General features: G+C 28.5%; 1 non-coding gene across 1 annotated transcript; it reads left to right on the top strand.

The window, feature by feature from the left end:
- The first annotated feature begins 7,865 nt into the window (after positions 1–7,865).
- Positions 7,866–7,937, top strand: TRNAE-UUC. The gene has a single exon. It is a non-coding gene; the product is annotated as a tRNA-Glu (tRNA).
- The last annotated feature ends 9,070 nt before the right edge of the window (positions 7,938–17,007 follow it).

Raw genomic sequence — 17,007 nt, 5'->3', positions numbered from 1 at the left:
TTGTCATGATTTTGGTTGATTTATAATCCAAAGAATTTGATTTGCTGACAACTGTAAACTTATTCCTTATAAAATTGGAGAAATATTATATTATACTAAAAAAATTGGTTTCTTAACCCTATTATATCCAGTGAATAATTTGGATAGAATGCAACTAAAAAGATTCAATAAAAAGGTGATGCGACCATTAACTTAAAATTTATGCTTTTCACTAAATTCATAAATACTATTGTTTGGAGAAGTGGAATAAGATAAAAATGGATTTTTCGAATTTAATTATTTTTTTCATTAGTTGTTGTGTTATTTTTTGTACAAATTTAAATTATGTTTTATACAAAATAAAAATGTTTTTCTTAGTCTATTTTTGAGTTAGTTTAGAGAGTTTTTAGTTTATTTTGTATAATCGTTCTTACTTATTTTTTTTTTACTTAATCAAAAAGAAAACTAACATATAACTCACATAAAGTTTTAAATTAAGCGGATGTTTTTTTTTTCTTTTATTATCTAGCTGAAAAGAAATTGTCGTATTTTTAATGATTATATTTGATTCATATGTCATGCATAATCAAATAGTTATTTAAAATTTGTTATGAAAAGTTCGTGGAATCGGTTGAGAGTTATTCGTCCTTCTACTTTTTTTTTTTTATTGTTTAGTTGTTATTAAATGATTCTAGTTTAATCATATTTTCTGTAATGTTTAAAAAAAAAATAATATAAAAACTGATATTGTTAATTAATGTAAGAGTCTTATCCGAAAATTAAAGTAAAACAAAAAATGCAGTCCCAGGTGGACAATTTCAGCCGTGTACTCATGAACAACATAGTATAATTATCAATTACCTCCTTTTTGTCTGGAAAACAATTTGACCCACAAAACAAAACAAAAATTGAGAAATAAAAACAACAAATTTCTTGATAAATCTGGTTGTTGGTAAGATTTTGTTTGTGTAATAATGATCAGACGATGATTTATGATTTAAGACAATCAATGTTAGACTAATCAGATTGATCGTGTTTTATGTGAATAACAATTAATGAAGTTGCATAATTATGTTTTGGCCAAAATTAGTTCACAGAAAGTTAATAGGTAAGACAATTTTCAAGTCGGCATTAACATATTTTAACATCATGAATAAATCAAACTTGTCAGCATTGCCAAATCATATTACAAGACAACAACATGTTCAAACACTTTAGAATGAAATAAAAAACAAAAACAGTAATTTACCACATCATCATATTATTTACTAATAATAATATTTTTGTATTGCTCCAACAGGCTTGGATGTTGGAATCTTACCCTTGAATGAAGAAGAAAAATAAAGAATCATGAATGTTTTCTTGGACTAGCACAAGGGTAAAACATGTAAATTGTTTTGGTTCAAATCGAAATATCAAACCGAATAATTGACTGATTTTTGAAACCACTAAACTAAGGACGGATCCAAGAATTAGAGTCATTGTGGGTTTAAAAAAAATTTTGGATAAATTTTAAAAAATATTGGGGAAAAACTAAATGAAAATTTCACGTGGATTAGAATAAAAAAATAAGAATTTAAAATTAGGAAGTCATACATGTCACATTATTACAATAAAAAACATTTGTTTGAGTGGGTTTAGGGATAGCAATGAGGCGGTCCGGGATGGAGAATGTATTTATCATCCTCGTTTTTATTTCAGGAATATTTTTAATATCATTTCCGCCCCGTTCGGTTTTAGAGAATCCCCGCGAGGAACCATTTATAAAATATTTTTTCAAAAAAAAAATGATATAATAAAATGATATAAACATATTTTTTAATATAATATATATTATAATATATTTAAATTTTATATTATTATAAAGAAATAAACTTATAACTCTTATAAAATATAATGAATAAATGTTTACCCATTCTGGTCATATTTTTTAATTCTCAAAAATATAATGAATACACAAATATATTGGTGAATTTATATATTTAATTGTGTTTATAGTGTTCGGGGCAGAATTGATGTGAGGTCGGGACGGGGAACACAAATGTCATCCCCACCCCATCCTCGTTCGATTTTAGGGATAAACCACACCAAACAGGGTAATTCTATTCGGTTACCGTGGAGCGATTTTAAATTGTCATCCTTATTGAGCTTCAACTCAACTCATCTCTAATGTAAATTAGTCCATGCACTAAACCAAACACAATAGTTTGATAAGTGAAACCGATAAACCCACCTATTATGATTAAAATTTAAAAACATATGCATGCAGTAAAAAATCCTCTTAAAATAAAAAATATTTATGCTTTATTATATTTTAGATATAATGTTTAGTAATAGTTTTTGGCGAGAGAATAAAACCGATCTAACCAATCTTTTAATTTATTGAATAGATTATAATCTAAATTGTTGGTTCTGATTATAGGATTTTCTAAGAGCGATTATGAATAAAAAAAAAACGTTGAAAAATTGGGAAAGACAATTTTTTGAAGAAGAAAAGTTTTTGAGAGACTTAAGTTGTATATCAACTTTTACAAACAACTCTTATTAAAGAGTAAATTAGCCTAGAAACCATAAATTACTTATACATACAGGCTCAAACCCATTAATAATTAAATAAGCCCTAATTTCATAAAAGACAATAAAGACCATTAATAACTTTCAATTTACTGACAATCAATGCTTAAACTCACCATCTCCCCCGTAAGCTTGATTTGGTTCAAGATTCATGACGCCGAGCAGCTCTCGCATCTCCGCGAATTTGACTCTTGCTAGTGCCTTGATGAGAATGTATGCACGTTGCTCTCTAGTGATTACGGACTCTACAATGATCTGTCGGTTCTCGACACATTCACGGATGAAGTGGAACCAAGTGTCGATGTTTTTATTGCATCCATGAAACACCAGATTCTTCATTAATGCTATTGCGTACTTGTTGTCTACATAGAGGGTTATCAGCCTCGGCTTGCATCCTCGCACCTCGATCAACAAGTTTCTCATCCAAAGTCCATGACACGACGCTGTAGTAACTGCCATAAACTTCGTCTCACATGAAGATAAAGCAACAGTTCGCTGCTTCTAAGATTGCCAAGTAATCGGATTTCCGTTGAGATAAAACACCAACCCTCTAGTACTTTTTTGTCGTCTGTGTCACCGGCTAGGTCGCTGTCAGTAAAACCAATGAATTCTTCAACTTCTCGTCCTCTTCTTAACTAAATATTATAACTCGTCGTTCCCTTCACATAACGAATAATGTATTTTACTGTATGTTGGTGTATAGTGGTAGGTTGCTCCATGTATCGACTAACTATGTCAACTACATAAGAGATATCGGGTCGAGTGTGCGTCAAGTACCTAAGACACCCGATGATATGCCTATACTCCTTTGGATCCATTAAGCTTCCTTCCATATCCTTTCCGACCTGCAACTTTGCTTCCATCGGATACTTGCTCGAGTTACAATCCTCAATTGCAAACTGTTTCAACATCTTCTTTGCATAAGATGCCTACTTCACATCGATGTTATCTTTCTTTTGGTCCACCTTGATACCAAGATAATATGAGAGTAACCCAAGATCACTCATCTCGAACTCCTTTATCATCTATTTTTTTGAACTCCACAACACCCTTGATGCTTGATCCTATCACGATCAAGTCGTCGACGTATACGCCAACAATGAATACTTCTTTTCCATGGCTTCTTGTGTACATAGTCTACTCTTGAGAACATTTCATGAAGCCGAGACTCATCATTCTCTTGTTGAGACAAGTGTTCCACGCCCTTGGTGCTTGACGTAGTCCGTATAGAGTTTTGTATAACTTGTACACCTTATGCTCTTTATTCTTGATAATGAAGCTTTCAGTTTGAGCAACATAGACTTCTTCTTCGATGTCACCATTGAGGAACGATGATTTTACATCCAAGTGGTGAATCTCCCACCCATGGTGAGCTGCGATTGCAAGAATTAGCCTGACTATGTCAAGTTTTGCCACCGGCACAAAGGTCTCCTCAAAGTCAACGCCTTGCTTCTACACATAACCTTTCACTACCAATCTCGCTTTGTACTTGAGGATGTTGCATTCACTGTCTCTTTTCAACTTGAAAAATCACTTTAACCCGATGGTCTTGTGACCGTGTGGTAAGTCGGTGAGCTCTCATGTCTTGTTCTTCTTAATAGACTCGAGCTCTTTATTCATGGCCTCATTCTACGACTCTTCGACTACTGCCTCGTCATATGTTGTTGGCTCGTCGGTGGTGAGCAACACCAATTCCTTAAGATCCATCTCTATCAGTGGTGCCTATACATAAACATCTCGTAGGATTCCAAATCCACAGAATTTTATACGAGCTTATTGTTGTAGTTATTGCACCACTCCCACTTATTCTCTTGCTCGAACATGACATCTCTACTCACATAGATTTTACCACAAGCTGGATCAAGAAACCTATGTGCCTTGCTTCAGTCTTTGAACTTCACATTCCCGATAGTTTTCTCTTCGAGCTCATTGAGCTCCTCTTGATGGCCTGACATATGGTTGATTGCTCCATTGTCAAGGTACCACACATCAGTGTGATTACACTCATCGCCATTTGCGAGAAGTTTCTCCATGACTTTTTTTCAATGAGCAACACCACCTCTGGTTCCTCATTGGACGGTTTTGCACGAGGTTAACTAATTTTAATATATAGTTTTATAAATATTAATTTGAATGTCAATTATTTGAAATTTGTTTTAAGACTTACAAATAGTTATTCAAATAAAATTAGTTAATAATTTATAAAATTAAATAATTATTAATTGAATGAGAATGTAAATAAATTTAGAGATGTGCTAGTTTGAAAATGTTAATATAAATGTGGGTAATTTGTGGAAAAAATAAAAAAAGTGAGTAGAAATTTAATGTATTTGTATATGACATATTTATAAATATATATTATATTATTATATTATATTTAATGGATATGTCAGAAAGATGGGTAATATAAAATTAAATTATTATAATATATTTATTAATTAATGTATTAATAATAATTGAAATTATAAAATAATTTAAATTTTAAAAAGAAATTAATTAATTAATAAAAGTAATATCGAGAGAATTATTATGATAATCACATTTTTATTCATATAATTTGTTTATTTATATTTTAATTTAATTCATATTATTTAAATTAATATTTTATTTTAATATGTTTGATTTTAATTTTATATATTACATTTATAAAATTAAATAATTTATTAATTAATGAGAATGTAAATAGATTTAGAGAATATTATTGTAAATTTGAGTAGCTTATGTAATGTGTCGAGTTGTGTTTATGTCGTTTTGTATTGTGTCTATACTCGTGTTGTGTCTATGTCGACTCATGACCGTGTTACCAGGGGCGGAGCCAGAATGAAAAATTACCTGGGGCTGACTCCAACTTGCATCTCAGATTTAACTTTCTATGTTCCGATTTTTTTTCAATAAAATTTCCACGATTATTAGAAGATGGAGACTCATCATGCCCTCTCAATGCACACGCTTGCAAAGTGAGCCACCGAGTGCTTTCAATAGTTGTTGTAAGCCGTAATCTGTTATTTTGTTTTTCATCTGAAGATTATCAAGATATTCAACTGCCCTATTATGTGGTGAAATATTACATCTTATATGCATAACAAAAGAGCATTTATCCCCATCATTAACTCACTTTCAATATTTGAATCCATCTATTATAAATGTAGGTTTTGGGGGTTGTTTATGTTCAAACAAGAAACATGGGAAACAAAAAGCAGCATCTTTCAAAGAAGAATATTCTAACCAAGTAAATTTCTTAAACCAATGACTTTAGAATCGTCGATTTTGATTTCCAAATTTGGTCGGCGGGTACTCATCCTTAATAGGTTGATATGACCCCATCTTGATATAAGCTCGTCAAATTTTATCCTTTTGATTAAAATGATATTTCCATATTGGAATACGTAATGCTGGATTAAATTTAAGAGAACTTACATCAACATCAATTCTAGGAGATTTGTTAGATTTTTGAGCAGGGATATCAAATTCTTTATTTAAATACCGAACCAAACCAATGTAACTATTTTAACTTGTTTATTAATATTAGTTTATATTTTCTTATAAAATTTTGAAATAATTTAAAATTAAGAAATATAAAACACTATTGTTATTTTAATTTTTATATTTTACCCTTATAAATAATTTGTATTATTAATTATATTAAAATAAATAAAAAATAATGTATAATTATTATATAAATATAATTTTAAAATAAATAATATAATTATATGATTTACATTATTTTATATATAATTTTTTATACTTTATTTATATAAATAAATCTTATTTATATATTAATTAAAATTTATGTATTATTATAAATATTTATATATTAGAAAATATTGTTAGTATAAAATAAAATATTAATAATAATTAAAATAATATAATTATATTTAAAATTAAAATAAATAATATTATTATATGATTTACATTATTTTACATATAATTTTTTATACTTTATTTATATAAATAAATCTTATTTATATATTAATTAAAATTTATGTATTATTATAAATATTTGTATATTAGAAAATATTGTTAGTATAAAATAAAAAATTAATAATAATTAAAATAATATGATTATGAATTAGTTTATAGATAAATTATATTAGTTTTTATTATATTTCAAAATATAATAAAAATGAGGCAGAGTTTGATCATCTGACCTCATATTCACAGTTTAATTACATAACTAACTAGGCTAAGAGTCCCATGTCAAACTGTTACGACTTATTTCGTAAGGTGTGTTTTGGGTTCAAGAATCAAGTTCTTGATCTCTAAGACCGGTGGAAATTCTACAATCAAAGGGCAGCGGAAGGTTTTCAATAGAGAATTTGGGGGTGAGGGGATAGAAGAACCAAGGGTGCGAAGAGAAATAATGTTGGTCTATACCAAACAGTCCATAATAATAATAATAGACGAATAGGGACGAAGTCACATCTTCATCATTCTATTCATGGGTCCTTGGGGAAGAAAGACTAGCCTTATATAGGTGATGTCTTACCCCATAATATTCGGTTACAACAACTTCAAAAGAATAACAGAATTCGGTTTGTAAAATAGAAAAGGAAAGCAAAACAAAATATTAATACAACAAAACAGAAATCTGGCTCATGTGCACACTAGGACTGAGACCGGATGCCGAGAAAGGTTGCTGGAATTATTCTACGACCGAGACCTTGATTTTAGACCGTAACACAAACACATATATAAAAAGTTTTATTTTAAGATTTTAATTTAGGTGGGGCTTGAGCCCACCCTAGCCCATACATGGCTCCGCTCCTCCTACGTGTTACGATCGTATAAACTCATAATCGTGTTGTAATTATGTCGTCTCGTACTTGTGTCATGTCCAACCCACGACCCGAGTGAGATATTGTATCATGTCGTTCGGTACTAATATCGTATTTGATCGTGCTGATTCGTGTTGATCCAACCCATTGCCCAACCCAAGGGAAAATCATGAAATATTTTATTAAAAATAAAATACAACTTAAAATAGATGGTTCATGTTGGCTTACTATTTAAACTCATTTTAAAATCCTAAATAGTAAATTGAGTTATCTTTGTAAAATTAATAATACATGCTCTCTTTAAGTAAAAATATAAAAAAAGGATAATTATCTTAGAATATGATTAAAGCTTATGTTATACAGTATGATAGAGAATATTCAATATTATTAGAGTTTATGTAATAAAAGAGGCTAGTTTAGTGTCTCACAATCATAAGAGTGATGTAGACGATCCAATATGCAATTGTTGTCTAAGATTGTTTTAGATTAGTATGTATATAATAGAAGAGATTACAATAACAATTTATAATCATAAAATCCGATGTCGTCCAGCGGTTAGGATATCTGGCTTTCACCCAGGGGACCCGGGTTCGATTCCCGGCATCGGAATTGTTTTCCTTTTTTTATTAGAGAATACACAAAATTAAAACTTATTCTTTTTTTTTTAAAGTTAAATCAACAAATAGAAGCCCAATAGATCATGGTGACCTTGTTTCTTTTTTCACAAAGGACTCAAATCAAGAGTCTTTGACTAGAGAGATTGAGGAGGACATCATTTAAGAGAATACATACCACAAATCTGATTTTTTTTTATATGCGACCAAATATTTGGAAATGAGTTATATTACTTTTTCCCTTTGGAGGAACTTAGAATCATTCATTCAAGAAGTCCTAATCATAACATGTAACAAAAAACACTCCTTTAGTGTATAACCTCCCATTGTGCCTACCATTATTGTCGTAGAGAAAAAGAGATGTACAAGTTTAGAATTTTGGAGGGATGTTTTGCAGCCACCAACTTTATTTATAAAGATGAATAAATAAAGATGAATGTTCAAGGCTTGGGAGGGAACTTTGATTGAAGAATGATATAATGATGTTAGTATTGTGCTAGATTCTTCAAATGATAAACATAAGTCTTAAAATAAAGAAACAAAATCTAAGAAGTAACAATATGTAATATATCGTCACTATCTTGTTATATGTGTTTCAACATCATTATCAAGTTTCATAAGGTATTGTATTCATCACGATAACTTGTTGGAATTAAGCTAATTCCATTAATAAATGGAAATAAGATTGTGAATAAATAAAATCAAATAAAATTCACACAAATTCAAACGTGAATTAACGGTGAATTTAATCCAAACTACAATTAAATATTAATTATTTAATTAATATTTAATGCCTAATTAGAAAATTAAAGTATAATGTTATGATAAACATTTAACTTTAATTGCCTATCAATTGGCTAACGTTTAGACTCTTCAATTTGCTAGGATTGAATGTCTAACATTGTATTTCAACAAATTAACGTATAGGCAACGATGTTAATTAGTTATGGACTAATTAACAAATTAATGAGCAATATTTATTGCTAATAAACGTTTGGATGATTTTATTTGAAGGTTTAATTCTCAACAATATATACCCATTCATTATTCATTTCACATCATTCAATCATCTTATATTTTTCTTACTCTAGAATTCCAAAAGCCCTCTTCTTGTTTTGTGAATGTTCTTCGAGTTCTTTGCTCGATATTTCCGTTGAAACCCGGTGATAGTTCAGGTACGCTGATCAAGTTCGATGAGTAGTGATTTTAGTGCAGAATCACTACAGGATTCGTTGTACCCTGGGAGACAACCATCCGCGATAAGCTCCAGCACAAACGGGAGACGATGGAACTGTTTTAAGGGAAATGTGCTAAGCACATGCCTCGAATCAACATTTTATCTGGTGATTTCGTTCTTTGTAACATTGTATTTATTTAATTTGTTTGTAACATCGTTTATATATATATTTCTGTAATTTTTCAAGACAAGATTTCTAACAATCTTAAAACAGTTTCTTTGTGCTAAGCTATTTAAGAGCTTGCACCATCGAATATATTTTTTGTCTTTGATGTTTCAGAAATACGAGTCGCGGTGTTGCGGAAGAGATGATGTTCATTTCGAAAAAAAAATGGAAAAGATTCATCTTAAGAAATCAACAAATAAAGATAAGTCTTTATTGCATATAAATATGTTTGATTATTAACACATATGTTCTTATGCTGTTAAAGCTTAGTTTTATAAGCTAATATATTTTGATATGAAAATTTTCTCAAGAAACATTAATTTGTTTATTCATTATACAAATGTTATATAGAAAATAAATTAGAACACAATGATTTAATTTGTTCTAGTCTTATTTAAAGATTTGTTTGGTTATTAAAATTATTAATAATAATGAATGAAAATAAGAAAGTAACTAATATGTTAGCTTTCAATTTTTATAAAATTTATGGTGTTAAAATTAATTATAATTGAAACATATGGTTTCAGTTTTAAAATAATTAATTATAATATATACCTTCTTTTAATTAAACAATATAATTAATAAGAATATGGTAGGATGATTTAATAAATAAAGAGAGATGATATTTTTATTTATACATTGTTTTATATATTACATTTTATTATGGTAATAAGTTATGGTTTTAAATGTGTATATATTCATTGTTTGACAGAGTTTAAGTCAAAAAGAAGAGAAAATTAAGTTTCTCTAAAAAGAAGACAAAACGTCGTAAACAGTAATATAACATTGAAAGGGTGCATTGGCACAGTGGTTCAAAGTTTAGACGTAATGATGCGTGGAGGAAAAGAGGTCATGTGTTCGAATCCAGCTGATGAGATGATTTCTTTTGTAGAAATCAGATTTGTTAAAATGACAGTGGTCATTGATGTTAAAAAACCATTCCAATTTCTTGTGTAGAAATTATGAGTTGAATGGGGGTAGTCAATGATTTCTTTATAGAAATCGGACTAGCTAATATTGAAACCATTAAAATTTCTTGTGTAGAAATTATGAGATGAATGGGATAGTCAATGATTTCTTTGTAGAAATCAGACTTGTTAAAGGTATTAATGTTGTATTAATGTTGAAACCATTCCTGATAGAAATCAGACTAGTTAAAATGACTTTTGTCATTGATGTTGAAACCATTCAAATTTCTTGTGTAGAAATTATGAGATGAATGAGTAGCCAATAATTTCTTGGTAGAAATCAGAATTTTAAAATGACTCTATATGTTGGAGATGAATGAGGTCGATAATGATTTCTTATAAAAAAAAAACATGATTTTCTAAATGACATTAATTATGAATGTTGAAATAATTATAATTTCTTATGTAGAAATTATGAAATAAATTGAGTATAGAAATTTTAATTTCTTAAGATTAAATAAGTTGTTTGTGTTAGAACTTATTCTAATCATGCATTGAAAGAGACAATTATGTAAGTCGAAATATTTTCGCAAGAATTATCTCGGTGAGAATGATCCACCTAGATTTGTCACGTGGATTATCGTTCATAACACGATAATGTAATTACTTCGATTAAGACATGAGGTACATTTGTAGTTATGTTTTAATTGATTATATTGCTAAGTGATTATTTATATATATCATGCATATTAGCTAATAATATGATGATTCATGTTCTTTCATAATAAGTATGATTATCTAGAAATTTATATATATATATATATAAATTAAGATTTATTTTCTATCTATTTTTATTTTAATAGATAATTTTGAAATTTTTCACATGTGTTCTTTGATTGACAAATATTTGTTATAGAATGTTAAAGGTCATTTAATTAATTAAGAAACAAATAATTGATGACATGAATACTTATAATTAGTTAGTTTTATATTTGATTAAAGTTAAACGGTCAACATTCTATTAATTATTATGTATTTTATAAATGTATTTTTATATATATATGAAAGTTTATATATATATTTGTTTAAATAATATATGACATATTATTTATTTGATTATGTTTCTAAGTTATTGACTATATATATATATATATATATATATATATATATATATTTGTTTTTGTCGTGGTGACTAAAATTAAAGAAGCAATAATATATAATATCATATATATATATGGATATATTAAAATTGGTATAATATAATATATTTGATATATATTGTTTAATTGTATCATAAAGACTTACTTAATTTGATAATTTTGAAATCAAATAATTACAAGGAAAGTCTTGTTTAATTTGAGAATAATATGGCAAACGTGCCGATATTACGGGATGCAAACGTGCAACCGGAAATAAATGTTTAAGCGACTTCAGTCAAAGATGCTTGAAACATTATGATTTCTTTTGTAGAAATCATGTGATATGGTGAATATTTATTTGATTAAATATTCTAATTTCTTTTATAGAAATTAAGTGTTGAAATAAATATTTTAATTGATTAAATATTTTAATTTCTTATGTAGAGATTATGTGAAGAATGATTTATATATGAATAAACATTCTAATCTCTTGTATAGAAATTATATTTTATTCAATTAAATATTTATGATATAGTTATCTTATTCATTGTATGATAAGTATAACAGAAGAAATTTGTAAAAGAATTGTGTGACAATTTCTTGATTATAAAATCATTGATTTAAATCATATAAGTGTGTGATTTAAAAAAGGGTACCAGCACGAATGTGGGGGCAAATATTTTTATTGATTATAACACAAAAATAATTGTGTATATTATGATAAATAAAAAGATAATTTATTGTTAGAGAAATCTGTTCTCTATAAAAGATAAAGTTGCGCAACTTTACAAAAAGAAAGAAAATAACAAGAAAATGTCTTGTTTATATTTGCTGAGTTGGTGTTCAAATCGATATTTTAGATTTGAGGATTTTGAAATCAAGAAACGTGTCATATTTTGACATTATTTCCATAAAACTTTGAAGAACCAATGTCTTCAAAATGATTTTATGAAATAAATGAAAAAGAAAGTTTATAAAGTCATGATATGACTTATAACAAATTTTATAATAATGATATGAAAATTTGATCATACTTTTATTAAAAAGTGGATGTGACAATTATATATATCATGAAGACAATGAAAATCATTTCATTACGTGTCTTTTGTACGATATTTTTATCGTTGAAAATTACGATAAAAATGATTAAATCCATTAAGGATTTGAATTGCACTACACGAAATATCATATTGTTATCAAATGATATATTGATATTATTAAATGAAAGACTTTACGTCTTAAAGTGAATATGTTTATACTTAGAAGTGCAATCTACGTATGGAAATCTTCTAAGAAATTTATGATGGATAGATTAAACGTTATAATCTATATTTTTGACTTATGTCGAAAAATAAAATATTTTTATGTAAAATATATAATCGTTTACACGAAGGCAGAATAGTTCAAAGACATTTTGTCTACTAGTTAGCCAAGTAAACAATGTTTTCATAAAAAAAAAAATTAAATGATAAGCATGTACGAATGACTATGCTTCTTATTAGAAGATGTTCCAAGGTTAACTAAGAATGTACCAACATAAATTTCTAATTATTGTGATAGTAATTAGAAATTGGACAAGCTTAGAGTCAGTGACAAGTCTAGACATACACGTCTTAGACATAATGTCATTAGACTATACTCTCTAATGGAGTTATCAAATTTGACTATGTAAGTCAAAGATAACATTGTGGATCCACTAATCAGATTATTGAATAGAGAGATAATTTGGAGTCTTTTGAGACATTAGCCTACTATAAGTTGGTATGAAGGAAAACCCAACCTATGCAGACTGGAGATCCCAAGAACTAGGTTCAATGGGACAACCTAATTGTACTGACTTGGAAAGTTATTGTTGAGGATTAATCCTATAATGAAACAATATATATCTTGACGAGGATAAGCATATCGCTTTTAATGATTCTTTGTGAACAAAGAGATCACCTATGTGAGGGAGAAGTGGGGCCGCTTTGAAGGAATTGCACGGCTCAATTCTAGACCCTCTCACAGAACCAGGCGCGTGTTCCATGGCCAAAACGGACACAACCATGAGAGCTTGACATGTATTAGGGAGAATTCTATGTGAAAGTGTGTAATCGTTTACACAAAAGGCAGAATAGTTCAAGGACATCGAGTCTACTAATCAGCTAGTAAAGTTATATGCTTTCACAAGGGAAGGTTCAAAGGTTACACCTACCTATCCTATGTAGAATTCAACTGTTGAACCTTTCACCGGGTTAATCTTTCAATTTCCATTAATGGTGGGGATTGTTGGAATTAAGCTAATTCCATTAATAAATGGAAATAAGATTGTGAATAAATAAAATCAAATAAAATTCACACAAATTCAAACGTGAATTAACGGTGAATTTAATCCAAACTACAATTAAATATTAATTATTTAATTAATATTTAATGCCTAATTAGAAAATTAAAGTATAATGTTATGATAAACATTTAACTTTAATTGCCTATCAATTGGCTAACGTTTAGACTCTTCAATTTGCTAGGATTGAATGTCTAACATTGTATTTCAACAAATTAACGTATAGGCAACGATGTTAATTAGTTATGGACTAATTAACAAATGAATGAGCAATATTTATTGCTAATAAACGTTTGGATGGTTTTATTTGAAGGTTTAATTCTCAACAATATATACCCATTCATTATTCATTTCACATCATTCAATCATCTTATATTTTTCTTACTCTAGAATTCCAAAAGCCCTCTTCTTGTTTTGTGAATGTTCTTCGAGTTCTTTGCTCGATATTTCCGTTGAAACCCGGTGATAGTTCAGGTACGCTGATCAAGTTCGATGAGTATTGATTTTAGTGCAGAATCACTACAGGATTCGTTGTACCCTGGGAGACAGCCATCCGCGATAAGCTCCAGCACAAACGGGAGACGATGGAACTGTTTTAAGGGAAATGTGCTAAGCACATGCCTCGAATCAACATTTTATCTGGTGATTTCGTTCTTTGTAACATTGTATTTATTTAATTTGTTTGTAACATCGTTTATATATATATTTCTGTAATTTTTCAAGACAAGATTTCTAACATAACTATTGTTAATGTGATTGATATAATAAGATCAAGACATTTGTCGCCCACATTAGTCTAAAAGAAAAATAGAAATATACATCAACCAAATCAAATGACACATATAACATTTATAATTAGAATGATTGTTAATTCATATTAGAATACGAAGATGATTGTATTGAATAATATATTTAGAGTTATATATGTTACGTCTAATTATATATATACATTATATTAGACTTATAAGGAAATTAAATATAATATATTATTGATATTATCACATATGATAAAGAATTGAACAACTTGAGGTTGAAGACGAGATGTTGAAATGTTGATGTTTTAATCTTCAAACTTCAGAAACTCGTGAGTTTCATCTAGTTACAAGATAACAATGTGTTAACTAATAAACCAACAAAGATGTAGAATCCCACGGGCATTAAATGCTGAGGTGATGCAACAACTGAATAAAACTCTGAAGTTACTCGTGAATCTTGAGATTCATCCAATGACCGAATAGAAGTTTATTGCATAAAAGAAAATTAGCAAAGAATGTAGAATCACATGGGCATTGAATGCTGGAGTGAACGAAAATAAAACTCATCTTAACAAAAATATGACGGTGTGTTAACTAAATAACTAGTAAAGAAGCACATATGATTGGATTAAGACCAATAAAAGTATGGGCATTAGGATGAAATTAATAAACAATATAGGACACTAACTATATAGAAATGGATCAAATATTTCCAATTTGAGATAATCCAAAAATCTATTTTCATGTCAAACATTATGCATCAGATTGAATATCTCATCATGTATCATTATAGCATTTATAATTCGTCCCGTGGTTTTTGATTCAAATTATTTTGTCATGAGCGTTTTTTTTGTTTGACTGGTAGTTGACTTGGGAATGAGACGGTGAAGGTATTTGTGTCTTCGACCCCTATTTTACCCCGATTCTTCCATAATACTAATAAACATAACTAAATATATAATATTAAATTTCTATGGAGATCTTCTATCTTATCCTTTTGTCATCTAATTAGTTGAGATAATGTTAAATATTTTAAAATTAAGGAGATCTATATATTCGAGATCTTATTTCCTGTAACGATGTTCTTCTATTAAAATGATGTAGTAGATTTTTGATAGAGTCAAATAGTCATTGGTCATTGATGATCATTAAGAATGGTTATGATTGGTCTGGTTGGTTCACCAAAATGTCTAATTATCTAGAAATGTGTAGCATTTAAAAATGAATTTATTCTACGTAGAAAAGTTTTCGTGAGTAGTCTAGATTTATTGTGGGAGATGGTTCTTCGATCAATTTTTGAGATGACACTTGGTGTGGTGTCAAAAGTCTAACTACAACATCCTAAACTTGCTTACATTGCTATATATAGAAAATGTCACAGTTATGGACATGTTTGATCCTCGGTCTAGTAATTTCACTAGTAAAATTCCATATAGAAAGAGATTAAATATTAGATAAAGTTAATATCATAATAGAGTTTACTTTTGGTAGGACGCATGCAAGTAGAGCCGGCCCCGAGGTTTGGGCTGCCCTAACCTCGGTAGAAAAAGTTCGATATATTTTTTGTTACCCTAAGTCTAGTTTTAAAAATTGATAAAAAAAAAATCATTTTTAGTGAGATTTGAACCCATAACCACATTAAAACTTTAAATGCATATCTTGAACCACCAAGATACAACCATTTATGTTTAAAATTACAATAAATATAACTAAATATTTTGATATTTTTAACAAATGGGCTGCCCTAGCCCGAGGGCTTGTCGAGCTTACCCTAGGGGTAATGCAAGTGTCTCTGTCTGAACAAGACGTTATGCGTTCACAAGATATGGATAGTTTAATGTGGGGCATTGCTATAAATTGTTCGATAAGATGATTCCATATAATTTTTGTTGGGAGAAATTTTGAGAGTCAAAAATTTCATCCAATATATCGTTCTTTGGATTGAATGTCATTCACAGTGGAAATTTTACGAATGATATGTGCATGAAAAAATGTTGTATTATGGTTAGTCGTATGTGTAACGAGGAAGTTAAATCGACAACTCACTTACTTTTTCATTGTCGATTGGTGGTTAGTATTTGGAGTTTTGTGTGAAGTATTACTGTAATTAATTAAGTGATGCATGAGTTTTTGAGTAGTTGTTGGAAAGTTTGACATATTTGGGTTATTATCCTAATTATTTTTTGGTGGACTATCTAATTGAAAAGAAATCATTAAACTTATCATTTATAATTATATTATTATTATGATTTTTTAGATTTGTTTCGAAAATATAATAGAGTCCGAGTTCGCTTACTTATTGAATTTACGTTTTTTTTTTATTTTCATGTAATTTTTTATCGTTACTCGTTGAGCTTAAACGAAGATCATCTTTAAAAAAAAATATATATATATATATATATATATATATATAATAAGAAAAATATATTTAACATTAAAATAAAAGAATTAAGTTTTTATATAATTTTATGAATTTTAATTTTATTTGAGAATATGAATAACAATTCACCTTCTCGAAACTGAACGGCCATGGAATA

Source organism: Impatiens glandulifera, chromosome 1 (assembly GCF_907164915.1).
Source record: "Impatiens glandulifera chromosome 1, dImpGla2.1, whole genome shotgun sequence".
Taxonomy (NCBI): Eukaryota; Viridiplantae; Streptophyta; class Magnoliopsida; order Ericales; family Balsaminaceae; genus Impatiens; species Impatiens glandulifera.
Note: the sequence above shows the minus strand (reverse complement) of the source record. Positions and strands in the feature narration are given on the sequence as shown.